Below are 7,442 nucleotides of genomic sequence, written 5' to 3'. Positions count from 1 at the left end.
TTAAGGTCTTATATAATAGGCTAGTGATGTTATGGAAGTGAGAGCTGGACCATAAAGAAGGCTGATCGCCGAAGAATGGATTCTTTTGAATTATGGTGCTGGAGGAGACTCTTGAGAGTCCCATGGACTGCAAGAAGATCAAACGTATCTATTCTTAAGGAATGGTCCATGTTGTTCTTGTTTAGTCGTTTAGTCGTGTCCGCCTCTTCATGACCCCATGGACTAGAGCACACCAGGCCCTCCTATCTTCCACTGCCTCCCGCAGTTTGGTCAGACTTATGTTTGTAGCTTCGAAAGCACTGTCCCACCATCTCGTCCTCTGTCGTCCCCTTCTCCTTGTGCCCTCCATCTTTCCCAGCATCAGGGAGGGTCTTTTCCAGGGAGTCTTCTCTTCTCATGAGGTGGACAAAGTCTTGGAGCCTCAGCTTCACGATCTGTCCTTCCAGTGAGCACTCAGGGCAGATTTCCTTCAGAATGGAGAGGTTTGATCTTCTTGCAGTCCGTGGGACTCTCCAGAGTCTCCTCCAGCACCAGAATTCAAAAGCATCCATTCTTCTGTGATCAGCCTTCTTTATGGTCCAGCTCTCACTTCCATACATCACTACTGGGAAAACCATAGCTTGAACTATACGGACCTTTGTTGGCAAGGTGATGTTTCTGCTTTTTAAGATGCTGTCTAGGTTTGTCATTGCTTTCCTCCCAAGAAGCAGGCGTCTCTTGATTTCGTGACTGCTGTCACCATCTGCAGTGATCATGGAGCCCAAGAAAGTAAAATCTCTCCCTGCCTCCATTTCTCCCCCTTCTATTTGCCAGGAGGTGATGGGACCAGTGGCCATGATCTTAGTCTTTTTGATGTTGAGCTTCAGACCATATTTTGCGCTCTCCACTTTCACCCTCGTTAAGAGGTTCTTTAATTCCTCCTCACTTTCTGCCATCAGGGTTGTGTCATATATGGGCTCTTAGGTACCCCATAAGGGAAAAGAAGCAGTGTCATCCCCCCTTATAACAGAGTGCCTCCACAATCAGGTTGCAAACGGGCTGTTGTAGACTCTACAAGGAAAGGGGAATGTTTTTGAAGGAATGTTCCACTAGAGGATGCCAGATCTCCAGCGAGGATTCTGAGCCCTCTCAGTGGAGAAAGTAGCTGTATTTGAACATCTTCTGAACAGGGAGAAACCTCCAGAGAAAATCCTGTCCTCCTCACCTCCAGTTCCCTGCCTAAAAGCCTGAGGAGCTGCTGCCAGTCAGTGTAGGCCAGGGATCAGCAAACTTTTTTCAGCAGGGGACCGCTCCACTGTCCCTCAGACCTTGTGGGGGGCTGGACTATATTTTTTGGGGGAAATTATGAACAAATTCCTATGCCCCACAGATAACCCAGAGATGCATTTTAAATCAAAACACACATTCTTTTTTTAAAAAATATTTATTGAAATTTTACAAATTATATCAGACAAGACAATACAAAGACAAACAAAAAAGAACAAGTATAATTTCAAAACCTTATTTTCTTAAAACTTATTTCACCGACCTCCTCATACTTCCCCTTTCTGCATTCCCATTTCAAATATTTAGTTCAGCAAATCCTCACCCTTAATTTTGTCTAATTGTCAATCTTTCTTTTCTTTTAACTTAATCTTTACAGCTGTACTCCATTTAATTTTTAAAGCCACCTCAATCTTAACACACATTGATTTTACAATGTTTCTTAAGATAATTCTTAAGGTGTTTCTTAAGAGACGGCGGAAGAAGACTGGAAGAAATTTAAGAATTCAAAACACACATTCTGCTCATGTAAAAACACGCTGATTCCCGGACTGTCCGCGGGCCAGATTTAGAAGGCGATTGGGCCGGATCCGGCCCCTGGGCCTTAGGTGCACAGACAGTACTGAGTTGGTCTGATCTGATAGAAGGCAGCGTCTGAATGTTCTCAGAACCTTTAAATGTGTCCTGTAATATAATGCATTTGTGTACAATATTTTGGCCAGTGCATGTATTCTTCCTGATGACTTTACTCCAGTATCCTTAATCCTAACCGAATTGGCAAAAATGACCGGAAGACTCAGAAATCAGGAGAACCAATTTTTTTATAAAAAAATAAGGAATGGGGAAAATATAGAATTTACCTTAAAAAGCATTGCAAACAATCAAAAACTATTAGTAGGATTGGAATAAAACTTGTAGCTTAATGTTAAATTTTGGGTGTAATGGAGATATAATAGATTTGGATTAATAGACAATATTTGAGAGGAAAAGATTAATATATATAAGGACCCACAAAGGGGAGGTGGGAAGTTCAGGATTTTCTTCAGAATTCTCTATGTTGGCTGTTTGATAATGGTCTGTAAATTTTTAAAATCTGAAAAACTAAATAAAGTTTTAAAAAATGACCAAGAGCAAAACAAAAAAACCTGAAAAGGCCAACTTCTCAGGCATATAATGGTCATAGCAGAAAGCTGTGGTTGCAAAAATTTCAGGTGAAGCCTTGGGCCAGCAATTCAAAACCCCTGGATCAGGGCTGGATTTAGGTTTGATGAGGCCCTGAGCTACTGAGGCCAATGGGGCCCTTTATATGTCCAGCTGTCTTCTGTCAACAACAAATTGTCGCTGTTTTTGTGTGTTGAATATATGCTGTACGGTAATTTATGGACCTTGTAGGTATCTAAAACCATTCGCACATAACAAATGGGAGCCTACACAACACAAAGCACTGTTGATGTAGGTTTTATTTTATCTTATTTGCTTTTTTATCTTATATTTTGGAAATGTGGGATGTGGGTGGCACTGTGGGTTAAACCACAGAGCCAAGGGCTTGCTGATCAGAAGGTCGGCGGTTCGAATCCCCGCAATGACGGGGTGAGCTCCCTCTGCTCGGTCCCCGCTCCTGCCAACCTAGCAGTTCGAAAGCACGTCAAAGTGCAAGTAGATAAATAGGTACCGCTCCGGCAGGAAGGTAAACGGCGTTTCCATGCGCTGCTCTGGTTCGCCAGAAGCGGCTTAGTCATGCTGGCCACATGACCCGGAAGCTGTACACCGGCTCCCTCGGCCAGTAAAGCGAGATGAGCGCCACAACCCCAGAATCGGCCACGACTGGACCTTTACCTTTCCCTTTTTTGGAAATGTACATCCAGTTTTATTTTCCTTTAAATTTTTTTGATGCCCCCAAGAGACTGGGGCCCTAATCTCTAGCTTGTTTAGTTTATGCGTAAATCCGGCATTGACCTGGACGCAATGTGGAATGCTCAGCCACATATGCGTTAACTTTGTTTCTGTGCCGTCAGTTACGTTCTCCTGTGGGGGAAAAATAGAATTGTGCAATGTACGTCAATGGCTCTCTGCCCTTGGCGTGAATCCAGTGGGAGAGGTCTTGCCCCTGGCCAGAGCGGCAGCTGTGCAAAAGCCTGATGCAAGGCACACCTTGTTGCACCACCGTCTCAAGTCTCGCCTATAGTCGCTATGTGCGTTTTCGCCCCTTTGCAAGTTCTTGTCCCGGTTTGTCTCTCATGATGGTGCTAGAAACTTGGCAGCCCCTGAAATCCCCTCTGTTCTCTTGTGGCAGATTGATCACTTTCAGGGCAGAGAAATGGATGCGAGGCCTCCTTTGGGCTTAGAAAAAGAGAGCACCCGGGTTCCAAAGGCAAGGCCGATATTTTTCTTCTTAATGTATTTTTATTAAGTTTTACATAACACATTTAAATTCAAACAAATCTTCCATCTCATCATTTAGCATTTCCATAATTCTTTGACTTCCCTCTGCCTTTCCATTACCAATCCCCCTCCCCAACTGCTTCTCTTAAAAAAAGGTAAAGGGACCCCTGACTGTTAAGTCCAGTCGCGGACGACTCTGGGGTTGCGGCGCTCATCTCGCTTTACCGGCCAAGGGAGCCGGCATACAGCTTCCAGGTCATGTGGCCAGTGTGACTAAGTGGTAAACCAGAGCAGCGCACGGAAACGCCGTTTACCTTCCCGCCAGAGTGGTACCTATTTATCTACTTGCACTTTGATGTGCTTTCGAACTGCTAGGTTGGCAGGAGCAGGGACCGAGCAACGGGAGCTCACCCCGTCGCGGGGATTCGAACCGCCGACCTTCCGATCGGCAAGCCCTATGCTCTGTGGTTTAGACCAGTGTTTCCCAACCAGTGTTCCGCAGCACACTAGTGTGCCGCGAGACGTTGCCTGGTGTCCCATGGGAGGGAGTCGGGCGGCGAGAGGCGGGGCGGCGGCGGCGAGGAGAGGCCGCCCAGCGCGGGGCTTTCGCCGGCTGCCTGCCTGGCTGCCTGCGTGGCGCTGACGTCACGGGGCTGTAACGTGCCCCACATAGGCACACGTGGGGCGGCGAGCGAGCGAGCTCCCACATCCCATCGCCGCTCGCTTCGGCCGGCCTACTGGGCTGTCGCAGGCGGAAGGCCTGCGCATGCGCGAGGTTTTCGCGCCTTCGGGATTCCCTTCACGCCTTCCTCCTCCCGGGTCCTTGAGAGCGCGGGAAGCGGCAGCGCGAGACCGGCGTTGAGCCTGGTAGGTATTGCGCTTGCCAAGGCAGTCATTTGGGAAATGAAAACTTGCAAAGCAAGCAACCAGTTCAATCTGAAGTACGTGTATGCTTAATATCCTGTATCTGAAACCTGTTCTGCCCCCTCCCCCACACTTGGTGCCATTTTCATCTACACATGCAGCAGAGTAAGTTGACCCAGAATAGTACCAATTCAGATGGCAGATGGGAGAATGACAGTGCTGAATGCTTTCCCATGTAGAACAGTCCTTGCAAATAAAAACCTAGCATATTTGGAAGAGGGATGCTAGCCTAACCATTACCTTCTATGCTGTTACTATTTTTTTATTTTATTTTTTACATAAGTAAAAAGTGACCTTTCCCCATCTGGCATGGTGGTGTGCCTCGAGATTTTTTTCATGAAACAAGTGTGCCTTTGCCCAAAAAAGGTTGGGAAACACTGGTTTAGACCACAGCGCCACCTGCGTCCCCTTAACAGACAGTTAATTATGAGAGGGGATTACTTCTCTTGCCCCCAGCCCCAAATGCTTGGCTTGCCCATCCTTTCCTAAGTTAAAAGATGCACATCTGGCCAGGTTTCTAGGGCAGAAGCAGCTGTGACTTCAGCCCCTGGAAATGTGCAAACATTCCATGCCTGCCGTCCGACATGCAGTTCTTACGTGAGCAATTGGTGGTCCAGACAGGTGTGCCACTTGCATGCTCACCACACCACAAAAAGATGGGCTCCTGGGGTGTGTTGCAGCCCGGGACACTGGGATGGGCAGATGTCATATTTGTGGCTGCCATAACGGCGGTTTTGGCCCTCGGTTGGGTGTAGGAGAAGGTTTGGGGGAAGTTCAAGTGCACCATGACTGTGGTTTGGGTGGATCTGTGGGCTGAGGGAAGAAGAGCAGCCAAGGGGAAATGTTTACCATTCTTGGTTGGGAGACCTTCACCTGCAAAAGCTGTGGGTTGTGGTGGGCTGCCGTTCCAGACAGTAACCAAACACAATCATGCCTGGCTGATGAAAAGAGTGCCAGCCAGAGCACAGGGAGGCTAGCCTATTAACCACCAAGGAGGGTCTCTGAGGCAGCATGAAATATACTCGGAGTCCTGCAGTGATTTCATGCTCTTTATTGCAGCTTGTAAAACAGTGATTGAATTCCCCGCTCCAAACCTCAGGCTTTTATATTCATTATTTACACAATGAGTTCCATCTGATTGGCTGATTCTGCTTCCCTCCTGGAGCCTGATTGGTCATCTCCTTCAGGCCAATCAGTTATTGCATTCTACGATCCTACCAGCCTATTGTTGTAGCATCCAAGCCAGTGTGGTGTAGTGGTTAAGAGCGGTGGACTCGTAACTTGGTGAACCGGGTTCGTGTCCCCGCTCCTCCACCTGCAGCTGCTGGGTGACCTTGGGCCAGTCACACTTCTCTGAAGTCTCTCAGCCCCACTCACCTCACAGAGTGTTGTGTCGGGGAGGAAGGGAAAGGAGATTGTCAGCCGCTTTGAAACTCCTTCGGGTAGTGATAAAGCAGGATATGAAATCCAAACTCTTCTTCTTCTTCTAGTACAGAACACAGCAGGTGACAGGCTGAGGGTTTGGGCTGTAAAAGGTAAAGGGACCCCTGACTGTTGGGTCCAGTCGTGGGGTTGCGGCGCTCATCTCGCTTTATTGGCCAAGGGTTTACTCTGGTTTACTCAACCCTCTGCTCTTGTTTGAATGCACCAAGAAGGGAGAAACACCGAAAGGACAAAAATTGTCTGTTTTAAACTTCTCCCTCTTCCACTTCTCAGCTGTCTTATGTAAGAGAGATAAAGGAGGTGGAGCGGCTGACAGAGTGGTGCAGAGCTAACAACTTGCTCATAAATACAAAGAAGACAAAGGAGCTTGTGGTGGACTTCAGGAGACAGAAGAGCAACGTCCAGCCACTTTTGATTGATGGGGTCTGTGTGGAGAGGGTAGCAACGTTCAGATTTCTGGGCATTGAATTACAAGAGGATCTGTCCTGGAGTGTCAACACAAGGGGGCTTGTGAAGAAGGCGCAGCAGAGACTGTACTTTTTGAGAATACTAAGGAAAAACCATCTTCCGCAGAAACTGCTGCTTGCCTTCTATCACTGTGCCATTGAGAGCGTGCTCACTTATGGCTTAGGTGTGTGGTACGGAAGCTGTACTGCCCAGGACAGGATGGGGTTGGGCAGGGTGGTTAAGGCAGCAGAGAGCATTGTTGGCTGCCCACTCTCCACCTTAGAGCAGATTTATGCCACAAGGTGCCATAGGAAGGCACTGGACATAGTAAAAGATCCATCGCATCCTGGTCCACTGTCTCTTCGAGCTCTTGCCGTCGGGACGGAGATACAGGACAATGAAGACAAGAACGAGCCGTCTTAAGAACAGCTTCTTCTCCAGAGCGATCTCGGCCCTGAATGGGAAGCCCAGACTTAGAAAGTCATCTAATCTTCCTTGCTGTATTATACTGTATTGTTTAATTAGTGTTTTTATGGAGCAGTCAAGTAATGACAATAAAGATATTATTATTATTATTATTATTATTATTATTATTATTATTATTGATGTGGAGCCCTCAACTATCCCATGGTACTTTCCCACAGTGTATATCACTCCTAGTATTACCACGTGTGGTCTTCAACATGAAGTTTCAGATTGAATGTAGCAATTTCGAAGAGACATTTTATTAACAAGCGAACACCCATTTATGTACAACATCCATCAATGAACTTAACCTTCTCTAACAGAACAAGCTAACTGACAGTCAGGCTCTTTAAAGTCTGTTCAGCTTAAAGATACAGTACTGTGGCTGTGCAACAGGAGAGGGGGGAAGGAATGGAAATGGGTTGTGATCTGGGTTCAAGGGAGAGTTGAGAAAAGCAAGGAGGGGTCAAGGAGAAAATGGGGTGCAAAGGTTGTATTTTTTGTTGTTGCAAAAATGG

Source organism: Podarcis vaucheri, assembly GCF_965113315.1.
Source record: "Podarcis vaucheri genome assembly, chromosome: 18".
NCBI lineage: Eukaryota > Metazoa > Chordata > Lepidosauria > Squamata > Lacertidae > Podarcis > Podarcis vaucheri.
Note: the sequence above shows the minus strand (reverse complement) of the source record.